Source organism: Microtus pennsylvanicus, chromosome X (genome assembly GCF_037038515.1).
Source record: "Microtus pennsylvanicus isolate mMicPen1 chromosome X, mMicPen1.hap1, whole genome shotgun sequence".
Classification (NCBI taxonomy): domain Eukaryota; kingdom Metazoa; phylum Chordata; class Mammalia; order Rodentia; family Cricetidae; genus Microtus; species Microtus pennsylvanicus.
The window spans coordinates 133,680,805-133,708,206 of record NC_134601.1 but is presented as its reverse complement, the minus strand read 5'-3'; the positions used below and the strand labels follow the sequence as shown (position 1 = coordinate 133,708,206).

The window sequence follows — 27,402 nt, the reverse complement described above, 5'->3', positions numbered from 1 at the left end:
TGCACCCCTCGTGGTCCTGACTTCCTTGCTCATCTTTTCCCTCCTTCCGCTCCTCATTGGGACCTTGGGAGCTCAGTTCAGTACTCCAGTGTGGGTCTCTGTCTCTATCTCCATCCATCACCAGATGAAGTATCTATGGTGATATGCAAGATATTCGTCAGTATTGCTATAGGCTAGGGTCGTTTCAGGTTCCCTATTCCTCATCTGCCCAAGGAACTAACTGGGGACATCACCTTGGGCTCCTGGGAGCCACTCTAGGTTCAAGTCTCTTGCCAGCCCTAAGGTGGCTCCCTTAACTAAGAATTGTGCTTCCGTGCTCCCCTATCCAGCCTTCCTTTATCCCAATCATTCTGTTTTCCCAAGTTCTCCCCATCCTACCCTTCTCACTTTTCTCTCCCCATCTCCCCTTACCCCCATCCCACCCCACCTCCAAGATCCCACTTTCCTCCCAGGCAATTTCGTCTACTTCCCATAGGCAAGAGGATAACTATATGTTTTTCCTTGGGTTCACCTTCTTATTTAGCTTCTTTACGTTCACCAATTGTAGACTCCGTGACCCTTATTTATGGCTAGAAACCAATTATGAGTGAGTACATCCCGTGTTCATCTTTTTGGGTCTGGCTTACCTCACTCAGGATAGTGCTTTCTATTTCCATCCATTTGCATGCAAAATTCGAGAAGTCATTGTTTTTTACTGCAGCGTAGTACTCTACTGTGTATATATTCCACACTTTCTTCATCCATTCTTCCATTGAAGGACATCTAGGTTGTTTCCAGGATCTGTGCTATTACAAATAACACTGCTATGAACATAGTTGAACAAATGCTCTTGTCATATGATAGGGCGTCTCTTGGGTATATTCCCAAGAGTGGTATGGCTGGGTCCAAGGGAAGGTTGATCCCGAATTTCCTGAGAAACTGAAACACTGATTTCCAAAGTGGTTGCACAAGATTGCATTCCCACCAGCAATGGATGAGTGTACCCCTTCCTCCACAGAGGCGCTAAAAGTATACAATGGAAGAAAGAAAGCATCTTTAACAAATGGTGCTGGCACAACTAGATGTCAACCTGTAGAAGAATGAAAATAGACCCATATCTATCACCATGCACAAAACTCAAGTCCAAATGGATTAAAGACCTCAATATCAGTCCGAACACACTGAACCTGATAGAAGAGAAAGTGGGAGGTTCCCTACAACAGATGGGCACAGGAGATCGCTTCCTAGGTATAACCCCAGAAGCACAGACATTAAGGGCAACATTGAATAAATGGGACCTACTAAAACTGAGAAGCTTCTGTATAGCAAAGGACACTGTCACTAAGACAAAAAGGCAACCTACTGACTGGGAGAAGATCTTTACCAACCCCGCAACAGACAAAGGTCTGATCTCCCAAATATATAGAGAACTCAAGAAACTAGACTTTAAAATGCTAATTAACCCAATTAAAAAATGGGGCACTGAACTGAACAGAGAATTCTCAACAGAAGAAGTTCAAATGGCCAAAAGACACTTAAGGTCATGCTCAACCTCCTTAGCGATCAGGGAAATGCAAATCTTTATTTGCTTTTTTTTCCTTAAAGGGATAGAGTCACACTGCTACTCACAGTGTCCTAAAATTCTGATTATCAAGCAATTCTCCCGCCTTCACTTCCTGAGTAGGTGGGATTCCATCTAGGAGCCATCACACCTGTCTTTTTTTGTATTTGATTTGTTTAAAATAAGAGTTCTTCTATGTAGACTTGGGGAGCGTGCGACTTCCTATGTAGATCAGGCTGGTCTTAAGTTAGTGTTGATTCTGATTGATCTCTACCAGGATCACCTGGTGTGAATGCCTGAAGCATTAGAATACATAAGTCAGGTTGTGTCTCATCCATAATCCTTGTGTCTCTACTGTTGCTTTGACTATCCTGCATGTTTTGCATGTCAGTATGAACCTTACAATCAGTTTCTCAGTTTCATCAAACATCTTGCTAGTATTCTCATTGACATTACACTGGTACGTGAACAAGTTTGTGGTAAATTTGCATTTTAACAATCTTTAGTGTGCTAACTATGGAATAATGTATGTCTCCATTTCTTTAAATCTCACTTCATTTCTCTCAGTCCTACCTATTGTGACTTTGATTGTACATGTCATTTTTATCCTCACCTGTACTAGGAGGCTGCTTGTTCATTTTCCGGCTGTACAGACTCCCTAAAATAATCACACAGAAACTATATCATTTAAATCACTGCTTGGCCAATCACTTAAGCATATTTCTAGCTAGCACTTACATCTTTGGCTAACCCATTTCTATTATTTTATATTTTACCATGAGGCTCATGGCCTACCAGCAAGATTCCAGCTGGCAGCTCCTGTCTTTCCCTTCTAGCGGCTCCATGGCATCTCCCTGACTGGGGTCCTCTTTCTCCCATCATTAAGTTTAGTTTTCCCCACCTAGCTCTGTTCTGCACTGTTATAGGCCCAAAGCAGTTTCTTTACTAATCAATGGTAATCACAGCATACAGAGGGGAATCCCACGTCATTCGCCTAAATAAGTCTTTGAGTATATCATTGTATATTAATACTTAATTTTTAATTGCTTGAAAGTGGGATTAACTTTTCTATATTACTCATGTACCTTGTGTCAATGCTAGGGGTACTGGCTGAGTTTTAAAATTTTTATTATTTTTTTAGAGAATTTTGCACAATGGTTTTTGGTGATATTCATATCCTTTCCCCCAACTAATCCTAGACACCTCCCCTTTACAAATAATCCAACTTTGTGTCATTCAAAAAAAGCTCACCAAGGACTGACAAGATTGCTCAGTGGGTAAAGACACTTGCTGCCAAACCTGATGATCTGAGTTCCATCCCTGGAATCCGCATGATGGAAAAAAAATGACTGACTCCTGAAAGTTGCCCTCTGACCTCCACACACGCACCATGACAAAGCCATGCACTCACACATACAAATAAATCTAAAAAATAAAAATTGGCTTTGTGGGAGCCTAGCCTGTTTGGATGCTCATCTTCCTGGACCTGGATGGAGGGGGGAGGACCTTGGACTACCCACAGGGCTGAGAATCTGGACTGCTCTTCAGACTCCAGAGGGAGGGAGAATGGAGTAGGGGGAAGAGGAGAGGAGTGGGAGGAGGGGGAGAGGAGTGGGAAGAGGGGGAGGGAAATGGGAGGCAGGGAGGAAGCAGAAATTTTTTCAATAAAAAAATAAAAAATTTAAAAAATAAAATAAATAGTTCAAAAAAATAAATAAATAAATAAAATAAAAAACCTCAAAACCAATTTGTTCTGCCCAAATATTCCCCCTGGAGTGAGTTTGACTTCCCAGGGTCTATACTATCAGAGAAAACTGCCTCTCCTTCTTCCAGCCACCTATTGTTCCTGGACTAGCAGCAGGACATCATGGCCAATTATCCTTGATTATACAGAAGTCTTGTGCATGTCTTAACAACCTCTAGGAGACTGAATGCTTCATCTTATTTTGTCATTTTTGCTATTATCTCTTAGAAGCCTTTTCTTTTCTAATGAGGGCCAGAAAGAATGGATGTGGATGAGAGGGGAGGTGGGGAGGAACCAGAAAGAGTAGAAGGAGGGGAAATTGCAATCAGGACATATTGTGTGAGCAAAGAATCGGTTTTCTTTTTTTCTTTTTTAAATGTTGGGATGGATGTTATTAGGGCTTCTCACAGTGTAAGGGTCAGTCTGTCTTCAGAACAATCACAGTACAAGATGTACATCACCCAGATTGCCCAAGAAGTCTGAGCAGCTGAGTCATATTGCTTAAAATACACATATTCACAATAACTGGCGGACATTGATTTGTCTCCCACAGGAATGTGTTCGTGGCTGCAAAGCTGACCACAGCACCAAGTCTTCTGCCTACCCGCTTCTCCCATTTACCTGAAAACCCAACTCAGTCATGTCTCCCTGGCCCCTAACTCACTATTTCCGATGCTCTCTCTGAGCAGCAGGGGCTAGACTTTAGCTCAGTCATCATGGTAGGTGCTTCACGGAAGCTAGTCAACCCCTAGGCCAGCTCCCTACTCTGTCGGGGGAAAGAAAATGAGAGGTCCTACCTCATCATCAGTTGACTAAAGAGGGGTTCATTTGGGAAAACTTATTCCCCTGTGAGAAGCTTCATTGTCTGAGATTCTAACAAGAAGGCTGCAGCTTAGGCCCCTCTGGCCACACACCAACCGTCTAGACCTCCACAGAGGAGGTGCGCACTTGTGGCATCAAAGTGTCTGCCAGAGATTCCTAGAGATCCTGGGCAGGTTGATGGCTGGGCCTGTTGGAGAGCGGTGACTCACTCTCCTGTACAACCTGTGAAATGAGTCTTTTGGGCAGGAGGTGATAACCATCTGCAGGAGGACCTCTGGGCCTTGTTATTGTCGTCTGGCTCTAGAGAACCAGTCGTGCTTTGATAGGAAAAAGGAGCACAGAAGGAGCTGACAGGAACATTTCCCACACAGTTCAGTTCATGCAAAGAATCTGGTTCTTTCTCTGCTCTTGAACAATGATACGTAGACTCAGCACTGTCGGTAAGAAAGGAAAAGGAAGAAGAAAAAGTCAGGATGTAAACACACACAAACAAATTGGAGGTCATGAGATAATGCATGTCTAGGGACAGGGGCAGCCATGAGAACCACAGATAACCAAGGTATTCGTTTTAAGTGGTAAGTTTAAAATGAACAACAGACTTAGTCAAACTCAAGAGAAAATAGTGTTTGAGAGACAGGCTGTGAGGCTGCCTTACCCAGGTCACACAACTTCCTCAGTCCACCTGCTTAGGAAGGACAAGGAGTGACTGCAGACTGTGTTCAGGACTGGCAGTGACCACTGGTCACCTGTGTGCATAGACAAAGGGCAAAGGTGGAGGAGGCTACATATCAACCAGACGTCAGACTTAGGCCCCAGCTCACAGAAGGCCCAGGGCTACCACCACCAGGCCTGTTCACACTCTCTTCTGACCCAACAGTAGCCAGACTCTTGCAAACGCAACCTGGGGAAGAGCTGCAAAATTCCCTTGTCCAGAAGAGAATTCCTGCCTGCCCACTAGCACGGTTCTTATTTCCAGCTAGCCATTGTTATTTGTTTTTGTTTGTTTTTTAATTTATTTATTATGAATAGTATTCTGCCTGAATGTATGCCTGCAGGTCTGAAGAGGACACCATTATAGATAGTCGCTAGCCACCATGCAGTTGCTGACACCAAATTCAAGACTTCTGGAAGAGCAGCCAGTGCTCTTAACCACTGAGCCATCTCTCTAGCCCCTTGTTATTTGTTTTTAAAGAACACAGCATAAGCTTATCCACCTGAACCAGGCTGAAGCCTGCAAAAGCCTACTGGGAAGGGCTCCCTCTACAATGCACAGATGTGTACTGTCCCCCCGGGGCTTGCCAGATCTACAAGCCCCTCATCAACTTGTCCATTGGTTCTCACCCTCACACTAGACTAACCTAATGTCAGCTCTGCAGACACTGGCAGCCACAGGTGACAGCCAGAGGCTCGGATTTCCTACTTCACTCAGGGCCAAGATAAACTGTCTCTCCCAGACTGAGACACAGTGACACTCTCTTCCAAATGCAGTCTATCACAGAGCACAGCCCCAACCTCAGTCCTTGAGGGCTTTCCAGACACACGGTTCTCAGCTAGGCAGGTAGGTGAGATATAGCTCTGAAAAGAGGGGGTGCAAAATGAATCCCAGAACTGCTATAATTAAAAAAAAAAGCGGGAGACTGAGAGACGCCATCCTGCAACAGGGCTCACAGGGAGGGCTTATTAGGGGAAGGGAATGGAAAAGCGGGGAGAGAGGTGCAAAGGTCTGTTTGCCTCTTCAGTGAATCAGCAGGAAAGAAAAGGGAAATGGGCAAAGCTCACTTTTAAAGGAGGCTTAGTGCGTGTGCACAGACTACATAGTGATGTAGCAACCATAGAAACCTGGGCTGGAGCATTGTTTGTAATAGCCAGAACCTGGAAACAACCTAGATGCCCTTCAATGGAAGATGGATGAAGAAAGTATGGAATATATACATATTAGAGTACTACTCAGCAGTAAAAAACAAGGACTTCTTGAATTTTGCATGCAAATGGATGGAAATAGAAAACACTATCCTGAGTGAAGTAAGCCAGACCCAAAAAGAGGAACATGGGATGTACCCACTCATATTTGGTTTCTAGCCATAAATAAAGGACATTGAGCCTATAATTAGTGATCCTAGAGAAGCTAAATAAGGAGAACCCAAAGAAAAACATATAGGCATCCTCCTGAATATTAACCTTCATCAGGCAATGAAAGGAGACAGAGACCCGCATTGGAGCACCGAACAGAAATCTCAAGGTCCAAATCAGAAGCAGAAGGAGAGAGAGCACGAGCAAGGAACTCAGGACCCCAAGGGGTGCACCTACACACTGAGACAATGGGGATGTTCTATCGGGAACTCACCAAGGCCAGTTGGCCTGGGTCTGAAAAAGCCTGGGATAAAACTGGACTCTCTGAACATAGCGGACAATGAGGACTACTGAGAACTCAAGAACAATGGCAATGGGTTTTTGATCCTACTGCACGTACTGGCTTTGTGGGAGCCTAGGCAGTTTGGATGCTCACCTTACTAGACCTGGATGGAGGTGGGTGGTCCTTGGACTTCCCACAGGGCAGGGAACCCTGATTGCTCTTTGGGCTGACGAGGGAGGGGGACTTGATTGGGGGAGGGGGAAGGAAATGGGAGGCGGTGGCGGGGAAGAGACAGAAATCTTGAAAGAAAGAAAGAAAGAAAGAAAGAAAGAAAGAAAGAAAGAAAGAAAGAAAGAAAGAAAGAAAGAAAGAAAGAAAGAAACCCTGGGCTGGTCAAGTATCTGCATGCACACAGGGGATGCTCTTAGTGGTTATAGCTGAGGACCTTGGGGGCAGTGCATGTGCATAGGGAGTGATTGGGGTTGGTGACATATTCTGCTAGGTCACCAAGGGCAGGTGGACATAATGCCTGAATGCTAACAAGAACCAGTCTCTCAGTCTTCTACTGAGAAACTCAGGCCCCAGCAGATCTGTAGCCATAGCACAATCCCTGAATCCCTGAACACCTGACTCTGAACCCAGAGCTGGTGAAAGAAACACACCCTGGATCTGGAGCCAGCAAAAGAAACACCTTATCCCAGAACCCAGAACCAGAGAAAAACACCCTGACCCTGAAACCAGAGCCAAAGAAAGACACTTGCCCTCTAGAATCAGAACCAGTTTAAGAAATACACCCTGACCCTAAAATTAAAGCCAACCAATCCTTGAACCGGAAAGTGGCTCCCTCTAGTCTATAAGCTTCACCTCCCCCTGATTTTAGCCCACAGGGAGAAGCCAATCAGAAACAGGCAGCACATCACCCTACCAAGAGAGACCAATCAGGAATGGGCAACACCTCACCCCCACAGGGAGATACCAATCAGAAATGAGTAAACAATTCCAGGTGTCCTTGTGCTGAGACAACAATGTTGCAATTCCCCCTAGACCCAAGGCAGCCAATCAGCTCAGTCTGGATACCCTTCCTCAAAGCTTGAGCCAATCCCAAATCTGTAGCTATGCATGTTTGGAATTCCCCAAACCTGCCCCTTCTTGCACGGCCACTATAAAAAACCCTTCATCGTGCTGCCTGGGATCTCTCCTGCTCTACTGCTGCTTCAGATGGATGGACAGAGAGGCCTGAGTTAACTCGCAATAAAGACTCTTTGCTTTTGCATAGGATTTGGTCTCATAGTGGTATTTTGGGGATCTAGATTTGGGGCATAACACTACAGTTCTGTGCTTTTGTGGGGGAGATGAGGCATACACCCCAAGTTTGTGTATGGAGATGTGGAGAAAGTTAGACAGGAAAGAAAAAAAATAAAAGGACAAAGTGGTTGTTTTTTGTTTTGTTTTGTTTTTTGAGACACATAAAGCTGTTTAATTAGGTTATCAGCAATTTAGAAAACCAGTTTGTGAGGATACATCCCGTTTGTCAGAGAGAACTGAGAGTGCAGGTAGCCCTGCAGCTGAGGAACAGCTTTGATCTTTGGCAGAATCTGCGAGTCCACCGTTTTCTGATCAGCCTTGCGCTGCTCCGTAATCTCGTATTTCTCCTTCTCTGTGTCAAAGATCTCGCCCTCCTGATGCCTGGGCTTACGCAGCTGCTTTTTCTTGAAGTAAGCATCAGTCAGGTGTTTGGGAATTTTAACTGTGCTGATATCAACTTTTGTAGAGGTGGCGATGACAAACTTCTGATGTGTTCTTCTCAAAGGAACCCTGTTGAGGGCAAGAGGTCCTGTCACAAGCAGTAAACCACTGCCCAGTTGCTTCGGGAAAACCACTCTCTTGCCCCTGTGGCGCCCGGTAAGGATGATGAGGACAGTCCCAGGAGTGATGCTGGCACGCAGGTGTCTCACATGCTAACTGAAGGGCTTTTTGCCATGGCTCTGCAGCTTCCGAGGCACATCTTCAGTAGGATAATTCCTGGGCATTTTTCGAAGCTTAACCACCCGGGTACCACCATTCTTGTCACCACCAACTGGTTTTGTGACAGTGGCAAGGACCTTTTCCTTTTTCTTCTTCTTTTCAACCTTGTTTTTTGCAGCTGTGTATTTCCTTTTGTACATGGCCTTTCTGGAATACATAGCAGATCGGGAGTACCTGCCGATTCCTCTAACAAGGACTAGATTTCGGCTGCAATGGGGCTCCCCCTTCTTGAGCTTTTTAGCCTTAGGGTCACCCTTTTTGGCTGCACCAGTGGCAGGGGCATCACTGCCAGGCTTCTTGGCTGCAAGTTTCTTCTCTTTTGTATCAGGTTTCTTGCCTTTTTCACCCACCATCTTGCAAGATGGGAAAGAGGACAAAGTGGTTGTTATAGGACCCAGTCATGACAAGCTCAATAGAGGCCTGAGTCTCAGTAGTTTACCCTGAGGCAATACCTGATTTAGATAAAGACCACAAACTGAGATTACCCAGGTATCACTCAGAACAGAACATCCAAAGGAAATTCCTAGCGTCCAACCATTGTAGATGGGATCCCCAGCCAGCACACACCCATTGCTTTTCACCGGGACACCCCTAGACAAATGTCAGTCAACTGGGGTCCTAAACCTTAGAAATCCCTCATTCCCACCTTTGCTACTATAAAAACCTAACTCTAAGCTCAGGGCTCTCCAATCACTGAAATACATTGGACACATGGAGAGACCAAGTTTGCAAACTTGTGGAAGAAAAAAGGCTCTTTGTTTTTACATGCAGGACTCAGTTTTCTGGTTTGTTTGGGGGGCATTCCGTGATCTTGGCATAACAGTTGTACCACTTCTAAAAGTCACTTAATGCTTCTCTTGTGGGTGTCCCCTACCCTGGTTGTTTGTCAAGCTCTCAGATACAGGCAGGGCATTATCTAGCTGGGGAAGTTGCTGCACTGTGAGTGTGGGGAGGCCTGTTCATTGATGGCATTTAGCAGTAGGCATGAAGACAGTGGAGGCAGATGGGGGAGCCCAGGCTCTCAAGACTACTCCTCAGAGGACAGACAGAGTCCTTCAGTGACAACTGTCGCAGAAGTCCAAGGGCCCATCCAGGACATCATCTGAGTGTATTGGATTCTTTGAGACCATCCTCATGGTGGCTCCAGTTGCACACACATAACTTAATGCCTGAGTCATCTGTGAAGCAGTGATGCCTGCCAGGTGTCTTGTCATTGCTGTTGCAGGAGGAGGGGACACTACCATGCTCAGAACCTGAAACTTTCCATAGCTTCCTCCTACACTCCAAATCCCTGTCCAGCAAGGCCCCTGGGTCCAGCTCCCCATGGCCAGTCACTGAGGCACTGGATTCTATTCCTTCAAAGGGCTGAGGGTCAGCAACACTTGGGGGTCTTGTGCTGCTCATCGGGTCGATTCAGACAAAGGACTGCTCTGTGCTCCCTGGGAGCCCTGGGGTAGGTCAGCCCCTGGGGGACTGCCACCTGCAGGGCCACCCTGAGGAAGCAGCAGCTGCTGCTGTTATGGCTGGAAGGCCCTACATGATGCAGGAGGAGTTGCATAATGGATTATTAAAAATTGTTGCAGGATCCCCAGCAGGGGCAAGCAGCAAAAACACTGCAGGACAACAAGTAGTGGCAGAAGGCCATGTGGTAGCAGGCAGCAGGTCCTGAGAAAAGCCAGGCCTAGACAGGGATGGTACATGAGCCCATGCTGCAGGTCTCCAAAGGTGGCTGGTCCCCAGCAGCAAGCCATGTGGCAGCAGGCAAGAGACAGATGGATAGGCACACCATGTAGAGTGAGGTTGGATATTTATTTAGTGGTTATGGAAGGGCGGGGAGAATAGCAGAGAGAGACAGACAGGGAGACAGAGAGACAGAGAGAGAGGAGAGGAGAGAGAGAAGAGAGAGAGGAGAGACCAAAACTGCCTCTCTGAGAGAAAGTCGGAAAAGAGAGAGACTAAGGCTGCAAGCAGGAAGGAAGACCTGCCAGCCTCAGTGGATGGGGGAGGGAGTGGGCGTGGCTTGTCTCTTAAAGAGACAGAACAATCATTACAGGTTGTAGGTGGGTTTCACCACTTCCTCATAAGGAAGTAGTAAATAGTTTGCCAAAACCCTAAAGTAAAATGGCAGCATTGAGTAATTGTTGACTTTCTGGTAGACAATCAGGTTGACTTCATATTGCCGCTGCTAGGCTTGGCTCAGTGGTGGTGATAGTGGAGACACAGCAACAACTCAGGATGATGGTGATGGTCCACGCCAGCCATAACAGTAACTCATTAGGAATTGATGTCAAACTAAGTCCACTAAGCTGAGCAATAATAGTAATAAGTTGCCCACTAGAGGTTAGGACCTACCTAGCCATAGGTTCTTGGCCTAAAAATGGTGACAGATAAGGGGTTTATCTTGAGGAATTGAAATTAAATCCAATCAGAAAGTGGCTGGTTATTTCCATGATGTTTGTGCCATTATTGCAACGATGAGCATGTCTTGCCAGGCCAACTGTTATCACAGCTTGCAAGTTTCCTAGCTTGGTAATACAGATGATTCTTTTTTCTCTTCTGTTAGCATGCATGGAACTTGTCAGCACTGTAAAGATAGGATGGAGCTTCCAGGTCAGTTAGTACTTGATTTATCATTGTACATTTACACATTATACTCAAGTGTATGCTGTCTTCTGAAATAAAGTGTTACCTTCAAGTTCTGTAGGATAGTCAAGAGTGTTGCCGTGTTTGAGGTTCTATGGTACCTCACTGAGAAGCAATTCCTAAAGCAGTAATCCATTCCTGACACAGGGATTTTGTTAGACTGTGGTATCTAGTAGGAGCATTGCTGCTGTACTATAGAGTAACTCCATTTTTAAAGAAATTTATTTATTATGTCCATAGAATTCTACCTCCATGTATGCCTGCACACCAGAAGGCACCGATGATCTCATAGATGGCTGTGAGCCACCATCTGGTTGCTGGGAATTGAACTCAGGACCTCTAGAAGAACCGCCAGTGCTCTTAACCTCTCTCTGAACCATCTCTGCAGCCCTGGATAACTCCATTTTAACTCTTTTTTGTTGTTTGTGTGTCTTCATATCTATCTATATCTGTGTCTATCTATATCTATAGGAAGCTAGATATAGCTATAGATATAGGTGGGAAGCTTTTATGGTAATGGGCTTCCATATGACTTTTTGAAAGGTCTTTAGTATTATAACTGCCTTTATTCCCCCATCTATCCTGGCCTCTCATAACTCACCCTAATTTAACCTTTCCTGTTCTGTAATTTCCCTTTAATCTTTTATAACTGTGCATTTTATCTCCCTTCCCTTAAAAGTCCCTCCCCATGGTTCCTTGTGAATTTCCCAATATCTATGAATATTCCAAATTAAACCCACATAATCAAAGCTAAATTCACAAATGAGAGAAAGCATATGACATTTGTCTTTCTGGGTCTGTGTTACCTCACTCTCTAATGAGTCTTTCTAACTCCATTCATTTCCTTGTGCATTTCTTAATTTCATTTTGCTTAAAAATTAATATTCCATTGTGGAAATATAACACATGTTCATCATCTATTTCTCAGCTGATAATGTCTAGGCTGCTTCCATTTCCTGGTTATTGAGCAGCAGTGAATATAAATGAGCAGGTATTTCTGTATTAGGGTTCAGAGTTCTTGGGGTGTATGTCCAAGAGTGGTGTACCTAGATCATGTGGTAGATGTATTTCTAACTTTTTGAATATCTTACAGAAGGATTTCCACAGTGGATACCCCAAATGTAAACAAAGGCTCCCTTTCCACATCTCAGGCAACATTTGTGGTCATTTGTTGTTTGGATTTTAGCCGTTCTGACAGGTATAAGATGAAATCATCTTTTATTTTCATTTTCTTGATGGCTAAGGATGTTGAGCATTTTTTTAGTGTTTCTTAGCCATTTTTTATTTCATCTTTTGGGACCTGTCTGTTTAGTACCAAGTCAAGATTCATTTGTTCCTTGATGTTTAGTTTTTTTCTTCAGAAAAGGACAGGCCTCCCAGGGATATCAACCAAACATGGCATATCAAGTTATAATAAAATTAGGCACATCTCCTCGTATTAAGGTGGGATGAGGTGACCCAGTAAGAGGAAAAGGATCCCAAAAGCAGACAAAAGAGTTAGACACAGTCCCCGCTCCCACTGTTAGATATACCACAGGAACCCCAGGTTATATAGCCATAACATTTATGCAGAGGATGTAGATCAGACCTATACAGGCTCCCTGATTGCCAGTTCAGTCTCTGTGAGCCCCTATGAGCCCTGCTTAGTTGGTTCTATGGGCTGTGATCTTTTACTGTGTTGACCCTCTGACTCCTTGCTGCTTTTAGTGCTGTTTATGTATGGAATCATCATCTGAAAATAAAGACATTTTGACTTCTTATTTGTATCCCCTTTCTCTCCATTATTTGTCTCATTGCTCTTGTCAATACTTCAAGTATTAAGTTGAATGGAAGAGAAGAGAATAAACGTCCTTATCTTGTTCCTGATTTTAATGGCCTCTTTTACTTTGTATTACTTTAATGGATTTTACATATATATGTACACACACACATGCATATCCTTTGGTACACAAATATTACCTGCTCAGTCTGTGGGATATCACAGGTACATATATTTTCAGGGCTGACCATTTGGTATTAGATAATCAATTGGTGTGCCCAACCCTGGGGAAGACTATTTCTCTCTCCGTCTCTCTCTCTGTCTGTCTCTCTGTCTGTATCTCTGTGTCTCTTTCTCTGTCTCTCTGTCTCTTTCTCTCTGTCTCTCTCTCTGTCTCTCTCTGTGTCTCTCTCTCTCTCTCTCTGTCTCTCTCTGTCTCTCTCTCTCTCTCTCTCTCTCTCTCTCTCTCTCTCTCTCTCTCTCTCTCTCTCCCTCTCATTATTCCTTAGTTGCCTGTGGTTCTTTATGTAGAACTGAGACTTCCTGAGCCTTTCCCCTTCCATGTTAGCATTTATTTTGGTGTCGTCCTTATTCAACTCAGGTTTAGGCAACCATGTTGGTGAGCCTTCATAGGTGTAGCTTTTGACATTCCTAGGAAACACAATTTCACAGCAAACCCCATTCTTCAGGCTTTTACAATCTTTCCACCCCCTCTCCTATGATCTCATGATCTCAGAGCCTATCAGTTGGGACTGGGTTCCAAGACCCAGGACTTCACTAGTCCTGAGTTGTTGGTCAGGTTTTAATACTAGGCATGGTTTCCTTCTTGTCTTATTGAGCAAATTTTAAGTCCAACTAGAGAGCTGTTGGCTACCATCAAGCAATGTATGTCACTATTGAACCCTTGTAGTTATTGTGCCGTGCTGGTCATTGTGGTGCACAGGCACCAGAGCTGGTATGACTGTTGGTTGCTTCCCTCCTTTGGAAGTTTGCATGATGCCTTCTGGGACCATAAAAGCTAGTCCTCAGGGAAGAGGCATTCAGGTCAGCTCTAGCTCAGGAGCCTCTGGGCCCTTTATCTTACATACATGGTGTCTTCAGCAATAGGGACTTTCCTTCTATCTCTGGTGTTGGAGGGGTGGGCCTAGGGCAATAACTTGCGATTTTGACTGGGGTAAGATGAATTCTCAAAGTTGTTTTGATTTGCATTTCTCTAATTGCTATGGAAGATGAATATTTTTTAGATATTTCTTAGTCACTTTTTCTTATTAAAAAAATCTATTCAGATCCCAGGACCATTTCTTGAATGAGTAATTCTTAACTTATTTGTTGTTGTTGTTTTGTTTTGCTTTATTTTTTTAATTTATTTATTTAACATTTCCACCTCCTCCCATCCTCCTTTTTCCTTCCCACTTCTCCCACTCCCCCTCCCCCTCGCTCTCCAGTCCTAAGAGAAGTCAGAGTGCCCTGCCTTGTGGGAAGTCCAAGGCCCTCCCCCCTCCATCCAGGTCTAGGAAGGTATGCATCCAAACAGACTAGGTTCCCAAAATGCCAGTACATGCAGTAGAACCAAAATCCAGTGTCATTATCATTGGCTCCTCAGTCCACCCTCATTGTCAGCCACATTCAGAGAGTCTGGTTTGATCACACGCTCCATCAGTCCCAGTCCAGCTGGCCTTGGTGAGCTCCCATTAGATCAGGCACACTGTCTCAGTGGGTGGATGCACCCCTCGCAGTTCTATATATTTTCTAGATAGTAATTCTCAGATATATAACTTGCAAAAATTCTCTCTCATTTTGTGAACTTCCTGATCACTCAGTTGGTTGTTTCTTTAGCTGAACAGAAACTTTTTAGTTTTAATGAAATACCACTTGTCTATTGTTTGCCTTATTTCTTGGGCAAATTGTGTCCTTATTCAGAAAGTCCTCTCCTACACCTATATCATGTAGGGTACTGCCTATATTTTCTTCCAGAAGTGTTTCAGGTTTCACATTTAGGTCTTTGATCCATTTGGAGTTAGTTTCTGTGCAGTGTGATGTTACATGTCTAATTTCACTCTGCCCCATATGGACATCCAGTTTCCCCAGCACCACTTGTTGAAGTTTTTTTTTTGTTTTGTTTTTTTGGTTGTTTTTTTTTTTTTTTTTGAGACAGGGTTTCTCTGTGGCTTGGAGCCTGTCCTGGAACTAGCTCTTGTAGACCAGGCTGGTCTCGAACTCACAGAGATTCGCCTGCCTCTGCCTCCCGGATGCTGCTGGGATTAAAGGCGTGTGCCACCACTGCCCAGCTGAAGATGTTTTCTTTTCTCCAGGTTATTTTTGGCATCTTTACCAAATATTGAATAGATAAAGTTACATGAACTTATATTTGGGTCCTCAATTTTGTTTCATTGGTATTCACGTGTTTTTCTGCCAATACCATATTGTTTTTATTACTATAGCTCTGTAATATATTTAAGAATTAGAATGGTAATCCTTGCAGCATTGTTCTTTTTGCTTAAGGTTGTTTTGGTTATATAGGTCTTCTGTAGCTCCATAAGAATTTTAGAATTTTTTCTATTTCTATGAAGAGTGAGATAGAGATTTGGGTTGAGATTGCATTGAATCTACAAATGGCTTTTGGTAAAATTGTCACTTTCACAATATTAATTCTACCAATCCATGTGCATGGGGTGTGTTCCCATTTTCTAGTCTCTCCCCCCCCCCCATAGGTTTAACGTTTTCATTGTAAAGGTATTTTAATCTCCTTGGTTAGACTTATTCCTAGATATTTTATTTTGAGGCTATTATGAATGACAGTGTGTCCATAATCTCTTTCTATAGATGTTTTTGTAGAAAAGCTATTGATTTGTGCAAGTTGACTCTCTATCCTGCCACACTGATGCATTTGCTTGTTTCTAGAAGTTTGCTGGTAGAGGTTTTGAAGCTCATATATAATACTATGTCATCAGCAAATAGGGACAGTCTGATGTCTCTTCCTATCTGTATCCCTTTTATTTCCTTCTCTTGCCTTATTACTCCAGCTAGTGCTTTGATCACAGTGTTGAAAAAATGGAGCTAGTGGACAGCCCTGTCTCATACACAATATCAGTGGGATTGCTTCAAGTTTTTCCTCTATTTAGGATTATCCTAGCTGTGGGTTTATCATATTTAGCTTTTATTATGTTGAGGTATGTTCCCTTTAGTTCTACTTTATCCGGGATTTTTATTATGGTGGCATGTTGGACTTTATCAAAGGCTTTTCTGCCATATATTGATATAATCATGTGATTTTTGTCTTTATCCCCGCTTTTTATTACATTTATTAACTTGCATTTCAGGGATAAAGCCAGCTTGATCATGATGGATAATCATTTTTATGTATGTGAAGCATTTTGAATTTATGGGGATATTGGCCTGTAGTTTTTGTGTTTAGTTTTGTCTTTACCTGTTTGATTTTAGAATTATACTGGCTTTGTAAAAGGAGTTTGGAAGTATGCTGTGTATGGGCACGCACGCGTGTGTGTGTGTGTGTGTGTGTGTGTGTGTGTATGTGTGTGCACTCATGTATGTGCACATAATTAAATCGTGCGTGTGTGTGCGCGCACTCATTTATGTGCACATAATTAAATGTATATTTATTATTGTTTAAAATAACTAGAATTTTTTAATTAATTTATTTATTAAAGATTTCTGCCTCCTCCCCGCCACCGCCTCCCATTTCCCTCCCCCTCCCCCGATCAAGTTCCCCTCCCTTGTCAGCCCAAAGAGCAATCAGGGTTCCCTGCCATGTGGGAAGTCCAAGGACCTCCCACCTCCATCCAGGTCTTAACTAGAATTATTTTAAAATATATTATTAATTTATTGTTTATATGTAATGTTAATAAACATATATTTAATTTTTTTAGTCATTTGACTTATACTTTATTTTTTTCTTTTTTTAATTATTATTTATTTATTTATTAAAGATTTCTGTCTCTTCCCCGCCACCGCCTTCCATATCCCTCCCCCTCCCCCAATCAATTCCCTCCCTCTCATCAGCCCAAAGAGCAGACCAGCAGACCGGGTTCCCTGCCCTATGGGGAGTCCAAGGACCTCCCACCTCCTTCCAGGTCTAGTAAGGTGAACATCCAAACAGCCTAGGCTCCCACAAAGCCAGTTATATATTTAATTTTAAGGATTGCTTATAGCTCTTCTTTGAAGACATGATAGAATTCTGCTGTGAATTCACCTGTGCCTGGGATTTTTTTTTTAGTTGGAAGGCTTCTCATTATTATTTTGATCTCATTTGTTATGGATCTGTTTAGGTTGTCTTCTTGTTCTAATTTTGGTAGTTTAGCTGAATCAGAATTCACCTATTTCTTTTAGGATTTTCAACTTAATGGATTACTGGTTTTTAAAATATTCCTTTATAATATTCTGAATTCCTTTAATGTTCATTGTAATTTTTTTCCCTGCTCACTTCTGATTCTGTTAATGTGGGTCCTGTCTTCCTCTTTCAGTTGGATCAACAGCCTGCAATCTTTTTTTTAATTAATTAATTTATTTATTAAAGATTTCTGCCTCCTCCCCGCCACCGCCTCCCATTTCCCTCCCTCCTCCCATCAAGTCCCCCTCCCTCATCAGCTCAAAGAGCAATCAGGGTTCCCTGACGTGTGGGAAGTCCAAGGGCCAACCTCCCCTTTGCCTGCAATCTTTTTTAGTCTTCTCAGAGCACCAGCTCTTAGATTTATTGATTATTTGTACTGCTTTCTATTTTATTGATTTCTGCTCTGATTTTTATCACTTCCTAAAGTTTTGGACTCGGTTCTTTTGTATTTTTCCAAATGTTTGAGTTGCGTCATTAAGAAGTCATTTATTTATATATCAGTCAGTGATTTAAAGGACTTGAGAAAGTTTCCTCTGCCCTAAAATTCATCCCCTGAACACACAAAGTAATTACCCCTCCTGCAAATGCACCTTCATAATAATTATCTCACTACATTTTGACACAAGAAAATGGGAAACTTGTCTGATCTTTTGCTGTATTGTTCACAAGAACATCAATGTCACAGTGAAACAGATGCAAACACATAATTACACACATGTTAAAAGTCTACTCAAGTAAGTACACTGATGTGACAGTAACTTTTCCAATTCATTGGCAGTTAATTCAGTAACAATGAAAGTAGCCAGGTTCTCCTGAAGATTTGTTCTAAATAGTCTCATTTAAATATCTTCCACACTGAAAAATCAAGTTCTTATGTTTTTGTCTTCAGGAAAAGGCATGGGAACAAAGACAGAACACAAGGGAGCAAATAACTTAGTGTAAACTATCACAGAGTTGTCTCTAGCTCTGCTAAAGCAGGAGATTTTACCTAGTAATTGACAGTGACACAAAATTCCCCAGGCACTTCACTTTTTCACTCACCCAACCCCCAACATAAAAGAAATCTGACTTCTGGTAATTCATTGCATATAAAGGCAAGGATGTAAGAAGGAAAAACAACAGCATACACAACAGTTATTTTTTTCAAGTCAAGCGGGCCAAAATTCCCCAGTCCAAGACCCAAATTTGCTCTTTAGTTTACAAGTGTGGCCTTGAACCAGTTCATTCAACCGTTTTAAGTCCATCTAGATTGTTAGTTTCACAAGACAAAACGAAAACCCGTCGTCTTCCTGGCTCACTAGTGTGAGCCATCTGTAAACCTCTGGAGCGTCCGTTGCTTTTTGAATGCAGGAAATAGTAACGGGAGTTGTCACAGAGCATCAAATGGAGGAATCCATGAGATCTGTATATATAAAGCTTTGATACAGTGATTGATCACGGTACATGCTTAATTGCAAGTTATTGGCACTACTAACTAGCAGCTATCAAACCTGAAAACAGTTTGAAAACGTTCAAACACCAGTATGTAAAGTTGTTACCCACCAAATAAAATTGCTCAAATGTGCATATATTTATTCCACAGAAATCTAATAGTTTCTATATCAGGATTTGCTAATGCAATGAATGAATCCTGAATTGTGAGACAGATCTAATCTACTACAAGGCATTCAGCAGACTCCAAGCTTTTCTACTTCAAAAGGGGCCTTAAGCACAGGGCCTAGGGGCTTCCCAGTCTCCCCTTCAGGCATCCCCGGTTGCCTAGAAACCCTGCTCCTCCGTGCACAAGGGGGCAGGGGTGGGGGGAGGGGAGAAAGCCTCGGGAGGGCAGGGGCCGGGGATGGGGCGGGGGGCTGGCATTGCTGGACCTAGTCATCCAGCTCCACGTCAAGCACGATGGACCCCGGCAGCTGGTTAACATCTAGGGCTTCGGGGAGCGGCTCCCTACGATAGCTGCAGGGATTTTCGGGGATCTTCTGACAGTCCGCGTCGCGGGCTTCAGACTGCTGGGCGAGCCAGTGGGCGATGCTTCCAGCTCGGAAGTTGCTCCCGGCGGCTCCAAGGAGGTCACACTCTGAGCCAGGAGAGGTGGGCCTGGAGCCGAGTGGTGACAGGGGCTGCTCCAGGGCCTGGCAGCATCCTGCATCCAGCGGCTGCATCAGAGAGGCACCTCCCCCGCCGCCGCAGAGAGGCTGCTCGCAAAAGCTGTAGTCGGGAACCCCAACCCCCTTACGCTTGCACACGACCTCAGGGGGCATGGGGTACTCAGCCTGCGATGGCAGCCCCTGGAAAAGCTCCGCGGCGGCCGGCGGCCCCAGGAAGCGCAACGGCCCCATGCTGGCCAGGAAGAGGCTCCGGCCCTGCTGCTCCCAGGCGGCGGCGGCGGCTAGCCCCAGCTCTTTGCAACGGGTGGCGGGCGACGAGGCTGAGGAGGCGGCGGCGGCGGCAGCCGACGACAGCAAGAAGCGGCGGGCAGCGGCGGCGCAGTCTTCGGGCTCCAGGTTCGCATAGCGCGGCTCCAGGTGCTGCAAGGGGGCGGCAGCGTAGGCCCCGTCCCGCAGCGGCTGCGGCGACAGCGGCGGCTCCTCCTCTGGGCCGGCGGGGGCGGGCCCGCTGGGGCTGTGCACGATGAAGCACAGCATGCAGGGCCCGCGGAAGAAGCAGTCCCGGTTCCTGGGAGCCGAGGACTGCGGGGACGCCTTGGCGGGAGTGCGGCCTGGCAGTCGGATGAGAGGGCGCCTGCGGCGACACCAGCTGCAGCAACGAGGCTTCTTCTGGCTCTGGCGGTTACGAGGCTCTTTGGACAGAAGCTGACCCATAAAGACGGTCCCTCGGAGGGATGAGCGGGACCTGGTAGAAAGGAAGCCCAAGAGACGGGCTCTGCTGGCCAGGTAGGCCGCTGGCTGATGAGGCCTCTGCTCGCCGCGAGCACCTGGCACAGGCGACGACTCCGGTGGGCGTCAGCTGCGGGGTATCCAGGCGGCCAGATGCGGGCTACATAGTTTGGCCCGGAAGCCAAGAGAAAGATGAGCCCGAGCTGTGGAAGCTCGAGGGAGGAAGCGAGGATGTCGCTCGGCCAGGCGGTTCAATCTGCGCAGTGCTGGGGGCAATGCGGGTCCTGCTCAGACCACTGTAACTGCAGCTACGCCAGTGGTGCGTGTGCCTGCGACACGACTGGAGCCGCAGGAGCACACCACCCACTCCAAGAGGGGGCGGAGCCGGCCTTGGGGGCGCGCCGGAGGGGGGGAGGATGGAGAAGGGAGGGGGGCTGTGGAGGAGGTGGGGGGGCTGTAGTGATGCTGGCTCACCTGTGTGAGTCGCCAGACTGACCAAAGGCTGGCTTCTCTCCCAGCCTTCCTGTCAGAGGTTCTTTAGGGGCTTCAGTCCACACCTCTCTTTTGAGGTGGGCATTTTTTCTGATTTTTTTTAATGTACGCACTACTTTGATTGAATCCCAGAGATTTCATATTGTTTCTCTTTAGTTCCAAGAAATTTTTTATTTTTTGATTGCTTCTTTGACTCATGCATCGTTCAATAATGTACTGTTTAATCTCCATGAGTTTGCATATTTACTAGAGATATGTCTGGTGTCAATTTTAAGGTTGATTGCATTATGATCAGATTGGATACACAGTGTTATTTTAATCTTTCTGAATTTGTAAAGATTTTTTTGTGGTCTGTTTTAGAGAACCTTCCTTGTGCTGCTTAGTAGAATGTGTGTCCTTGGGTGTTTATGTGGAATATTCTGTAGATAACTGTCAAGCCTATGTGATATATGAGTCTCATGTTTCTCTGTTTCTTTTTGTCCAGCTGACTTAGCTGTTAGAGAAACTGGGGTATTGAATTCACATAGAATTAACAGGTTGGTGCTATTCTGTCTCTTTAAGTCCACTAGGAATTTTTAAATGAAATTGGGTGCACCAAAGTTTGGTGCATATATGTTGAGGATAGCAATGTCTTCTTGGTTAATTGTTTCCTTGATTAGAATTAAGTGTCTTTCTTTATCTCGTCTCAGTAATTTTAGTTTGAAGTCTATTTTGTCATGTATGAGGGTAACGATGTTAGTTGCTTTCTTGTCCCCTGTCTCATTTGACTGCAGTACCTCTGGCCATCCTTTTACTCTAACTAAGGCAGTGCCTATCTTTAAAACTAACATGTGGTGGGGCTGGACAGATGGCTCAATGGTTAAGAGCAATGACTGCTCTTCCAGAAGACCTGAGTTCAATTCCTAACAACCACATTGCAGCTAACAGTTGTCTGCAATTCTAGTTCCAGGGGATCCAACACCCTCACACAGACATACATGTGGGCAAAACACCAATGCAATACAAATAAATAATTTTTAAAAAACTAAGATGTGGCAGTAGATTTTGCTTTTTGATCCATTAAGGCAGTCTGTCTTTTAATTGAAGAATTGGGCCATTGATAGTTAAAGTTAATATTTAAAGTCGGTGCTGACTGTAGTCATTGTGCTGTTGATTTGGGTGGCATTGTGTTCTCAGCAGTAATTTGTGTTTTGTGATTATGGCTTTGCATTTCTTTCTACAGCTCCTATGCTCATTTCTCTCTTCAGCCTGAAATACAGCTTCCTGTATCTTCCTTAAGTTTTGTTTGTTGGATATAACTTTTTTAGGCTCTCTCTCTTTCACTGGGCAAATTAGCTCAGGTTCTTTAGCACTTGGGGTGCATTGTTCCAGGATCTTCTGGCTTTCTAAGTTTCCATTGAGAAATCATTTGCTATTATGATAGGTTTTCCTTTATTTGTGACTTGCTATTTTTCTCTTGCAACTTTCAATACACTTTCTTTGTCCTGTATATTCAGTGTTTTAACTATCATATGCTATGGATATTTTATTTTTCAGTTTTGTCTATTTGGTGTTCTGTTGAGCTATTTGTAAGGTGTGTCTTTCTTTTTATAAGACTTGCCATGGTCATGGTGTGTCTTCATAGCAGTGGAACACTGACCAAGACAGAAGTTGGTACCAGAAAGCATGGTATTGCTATGACAGGCCTGAACATGCCACCTGCTGGTGAAATGAAGACTGTGGGCTTTGGACTAGAAAAGCAGTTGAATGCTTAAGGTGGGGCGTAAAAGGCCACATGGAAGACAGTGGTGCTAAGAGCAATGTAGATTATGATGGCCCAGCTCAAAAGGTTTCAAAGGAGAAAATATTACAAAGTGTCCTCCTAGAGACCTAGAGATAGTTCTTGTGATAATTTGGCAAAGAATGTGGCTGCTTTCTGCCCTTGTCAAAAAAATCTGCCTGAGGCTAAATTGAGTTTTGGCTTAATGTGGTAGCAGAGGAGATTTCAAGATAACCTAATATTGACTGTTTCGTGTGGTTTATTAGTGTTCATTCTTCTGCAGGTCTAATGAAAAGGAACAAGATGAGCAAGGAAAAACAGAAAGTGACAGTTTAAGAAGAAAAGAAGCACTGGGAAATATAATAGAGCTAAGTCCTGTGCTCAAGGAGATAAAAAGTTGAAAGAGAAACCTGATCCTAAATGGAATACAAGGAGTGGTAACCTCAGAGCAAGACCCCACCCAGCTAAGCTTCCAGTTTGTAAAAAGGAATTAAAGAAAAGCTTAAGCAGCGAAGGGAATCATCAGAAACAGAAGGCTGTTGCACATGTAATTGAAAGAGGGGCCCATGTTCCAGCCCTGGCAAGAAGCAGAACTTGACAACGTTGGCTTTGCTGTTCCTTTCAGAGACAAGGCTGCACATGCGCAGGATCATTGGCCTACAATTCCCTGAAACAGTAGAGGACTACAAATCCCAATTCAACGAAAGCCACGTATGCGCAGGACATTTTCCCAGACGCACCTGGACCCCCCCCCATAAAAACGGGGAACGCCATAACTCGCCCTTTTCCCTTTGGTCTCTTCACCCCCATCCCTCACCTGTCGTCACCCCCCCCATTAAAGTTCACCCATGTGGGACCGCCGTGTGTCTCATGTTTTCTCTCCAACCCCACAGAAAGAACAACAGTTGGTGCTGTCTGCTCGGGGACCTTTCCTCCCGGTCACCTGAGGCCGTGGCTCCGGTTTTTGGTGCCTCCCCGGACAAGGTCAGGACCGAGGACTAGCAACCGCCCCCACATGTTAAACGCAGCCATCTGCAACCAACAGCGGCTAATTCGTGAGTTTACCTGGGTTGGCTTACCGTCCCCTCTCACCCAGAGATCATCCGGTGGAGCTCCCGGCTTTCTTTGGCATGTCCTGGGTACGGATGCTGACTCCTCCCCCGTCCCCCCAGCCTTCCACCCTCGGCTAGACCTGTTTTTTATCCGTGCCTGGAAGCTCGGAGCTTCCAGTTCTCTCTTTCTGATCTTTTTCTGTCCTCTTTACGTATGGGCTCATTACGGTATGAGCACCTCGGCTGCAATGGGCGGCCTTCAGGCCTAACTGTTCCCTCTTGCCCGGGATCCCGCTTCCCGCTGGAGGCTAGGATCGGTTCAGTAAGGTCTTTTTTTTTTTTTTTTTTTTTTTTTTGGTTTTTCGAGACAGGGTTTCTCTGTGGTTTTGGAGCCTGTCCTGGAACTAGCTCTGTTGACCAGGCTGGTCTCGAACTCACAGAGATCAGCCTGCCTCTGCCTCCCGAGTGCTGGGATTAAAGGCGTGCGCCACCACCGCCTGGCCTCAGTAAAGTCTTTTAACACTGCCCTCTGGTCACTCGGACGCCTGTGACTAGAGCTGCCAGCGTTCCTGGCACCTCCCGGTGCCTTCTGTGGATATTTCCACGGTTCTAGCCATGGGTGCTAAGCCTTCAAAGACAATTCCCCCGTCCTCTCCCCTAGGACGGCTATTGGAGACACTACAACCTCACGCCCTGATTCCTTCCGTTAAGTTATCTACACTCATCCGTCTTTGCTCTAAGACGTGGCCAAGATACAGTTTACACGGAAACTTTAAATGGCCTCCTCATGGCTCCTTTGACCCCGATATTTTACGGGAGCTAGCTAACTTCTGCCATCGGTCTGCTAAATGGAAAGAAATGATGTACATTATGGTGGTTTTTTACATGGCCATTAAAACTGACCCCTCCGCTGCTTCTCACTGTTCACCTGCACATATGTTCTTATCAATGCCGTCCCTCCAGGAACCCTCTGCTCTTGCCATGGACCCCGCGGAAGAACCTCCACCCCCTGGCCTTGAGGGGCCACCCCTCTCGCTCTGCCCAGTTGAGTGACAGCTCACCCATTCCTCTTTCCTCCAAGGTCTCTTCTAGGCACAGGAAGGACTCACCTACATCTCCCCATAACGCCTCTAAACATTCCACTTCTAGGTCTCCAGGAGTCCCGCGTAAATATTCTTCCAGGTCACCTAACCGTTCTCCTTCTAGGTCCCCAAGAAAGTCCCATTCCAGATCTGCAAGGGCCTCGCCTAGCCCCTCCGACAGAGTCCCACGTAAATATTCTTCCAGGTCACCTAACCATTCTCCTTCTAGGTCCCCAAGAAACTCCCGTTCCAGATCTACAAGGGCCTCGCCTAGTCCCTCCGACTCAGCTTCACCCAATTTTTCCCACAGCAGGTCACGCAGGCAGCTGGAAGCTCCCCCCCCCCCCCCCCGCCACAGGTCACACAGGCAGCTGGAAGCTTCTTCGGACTCTTCTCCATCTTCTTCCTACCCTACTCCGCTCCTTCGATCTTCCAAAGCCCCTCTGGGCTCCTGCTGTCACTAATCACCATTCCCCTTTTGTTATTCACTTAAAACACCCACACCTGAGGATATCGGGTTCCTAAAAGCTACCACGGCCTCCTGTCAGATCTGCCAAAAGATAATGGCCCAGAGTTTACTTCCCAGATTTCTCAAAATCTGTCTAGGGCACTTGGAATCCCCTGGAATTTCCACATACCGTACCACCCTCAGTCTTCAGGTAAGGTAGAACGGACTAACCGCTCTTTAAAGGAAGCCCTCATCAAAATGTCACAGGAACTCCACCTCGACTGGGTAAGACTTCTGCCTCTGGCTCTTCTCAGGCTTCAGGCTCTCCCAAAGGGCCCCCTTTTCATTTCACCCTTCAAACTCATGTATGGGCAGCCGGTTTTAACCCCTGGCCTCTCATGGGAACCTCTCCCCTTCCTGATCACCTGCTCACTCCCCTCCTTTTCCACCTATGCTTGCTACTGTGGGACTTCACAGATCACTCACTACCTCAACCATGTGCTAATACATGTCCACCGCCGGTTAAAATAGGAGATAAGGTATTATTCTCACCTCCAGGCCAACGTCCCTCACCCCTTTCCCCTAAATGGCAGGGTCCCCTCAGAGTAATCCTTCTAACCCCCACAGCTGCCAAGCTTGAAGGAATTCCTCATTGGATTCACCTGTCACATCTTAAACCGCTCATCTCCACAGCTCAAGATGATCCTCCATACACAGTAACTCAGACAGGACCTTGTTCTCTTAAGTTCCAAAGGACACCAGGTTCAGCCTCCTCTACTCCAGTCTAAGGAAAACAGTGGTCCCATCCTTCACTTAATCCTCCTGTGTTAACACACCCTCCCTTCTTTAAATTCCTAAATAACCATCCAGCTGTCGTTACAGAAATCATCATCAAACACGGAGTCAAAGGCTCAGGTGGTAAGCAGATTCTTACAAAGTTCCTTGACATAACAGGACTGTCACTGACTGCAGCAGTGACCCCTAAAATGTTAAGGAATATACAGTTAAAATCTATTTCTTTTAAGACATTTTCTTTAAGCTCCAAGACGCCAGCCTGACCCACCTGAACAAAGTAGACACAAATGGATCATTAACGGAATAAGTACCATCCAATTAACGGAATAAGTACCATTTAATTTTTTTATCATTTTTAACCCCAGACCTCCTACGGCCCCCCACCCCAAATCTCCCCTTTAATTTCCCAAACCCCCTCTCCCCTTTAATTTTTTCTCTACTAATGCGACTTTTGTTTTCCAGCATCTTAACAATGATCCAGCTACTCAAGAGCCAGACAGACGCAATTTCTTCAATCAGCCACCTCAAAACACCAGCGGACAGGACATAATCAACAAAACATCATCAGAACGATCAGACACTCCCCGGATCCCTCGACACCCAAAGCCAGCAGGAAGCAGTCATGAGAGACCGGGCTATGCCCCCATTCCCTACCCATTAAGACCCCTCCCATTTTTTTTAATAAAACCAAAAGGGCGAAATGCTGTTCCTTTCGGAGACAAGGCTGCACATGTGCAGGATCATTGGCCTACAATTCCCAGAAGCAGTAGAGGACTACAAATCCCAATTCAATGAGAGCCACGCATGCGCAGGACATTTTCCCAGATGCACCTGGATCCCCCTCATAAAAACGGGGAACACCATAACTCGCCCTTTTCCCTTTCGTCTCTTCACCCCCATCCCTCACCTGTCATCACCCCCCCCATTAAAATTCACCCACGTGGGACCGCTGTGTGTCTCGTGTTTTCTCTCTAACCCCGCAGAAAGAACAACGGGCTTTAAAGTCAAGGATAGAAGAAAGAGGTTATGGAACTTCCCTCTGCAACTAAAGAGGTATATGTTGTACCATTGCATGTTGTAAGTATGTGACCTGCTTTTTGATTTTGATTTTACTGGGGGATTACAGTTAAGAGACTGCCTTGAGTCTCAGAAGAGATTTTGAACTTTGGACTTTTAAACAGTGTTGAAACTGTGATAGACTATGGGGACATTTGAAGTTGGACTAAATGCATTTTGTATTATAATATAGCCATGAATTTATGGGGGCCAGAAAGAGGAATGTGGTGGTTTGAATAAGAATGGCCCCATAGCCTTATAAACTTCAATGCTTAGTCATCAGAGACTGGCACTATATGAAAGGGTTAGGAGGTGGGGCCTTGTTGGAGGAAGTGTGTCATGGGGGGGGCTTTGAGTTTCCAAAAGCCTAAGCCTGGATGGACCAGTAACTCTGTCTTCCTGCTCTCTTCAGATCCAGAACTCTCAGCTGCCTTATATGCCTGTGTGCTGCCAAGTTCCCCACCATGAGGATAATGGACTAAACCTCTGAAACTGTAAGCCAGCTTCTTCTTTTGTGAGTTACCATTGTCACGATGTCTCTTCACAGCAATGGAACATTGACTAACAACATTGCTGTTGGATTTTTTTTTAATTATTAAGAAGTATTCCTCCTTATACCTACTGATTGGTTTTGGTTTAAAGTCTATTTTTTT

General features: G+C 45.1%; 1 long non-coding RNA gene and 2 pseudogenes across 1 annotated transcript in view; 1 reads left to right on the top strand and 2 right to left on the bottom strand.

Moving 5' to 3' along the window:
- Nucleotides 1-7,892: 7,892 nt before the first annotated feature.
- On the bottom strand, nt 7,893-8,837 carry LOC142840754 (large ribosomal subunit protein eL6 pseudogene; annotated as a pseudogene).
- Nucleotides 8,838-9,400: 563 nt separating this feature from the next.
- Nucleotides 9,401-18,982, bottom strand: LOC142840545 (WW domain binding protein 1-like pseudogene; annotated as a pseudogene).
- Nucleotides 18,983-22,602: 3,620 nt separating this feature from the next.
- Nucleotides 22,603-27,402, top strand: part of LOC142840951 (uncharacterized) — a 26,026-nt gene continuing 21,226 nt past the window's right edge. The window contains exons 1-3 of the long non-coding RNA XR_012908987.1: nt 22,603-23,027; nt 23,210-23,371; nt 26,156-27,243. This is a non-coding gene — a long non-coding RNA (uncharacterized LOC142840951). The remainder of the gene's footprint in view (nt 23,028-23,209; nt 23,372-26,155; nt 27,244-27,402) is intronic.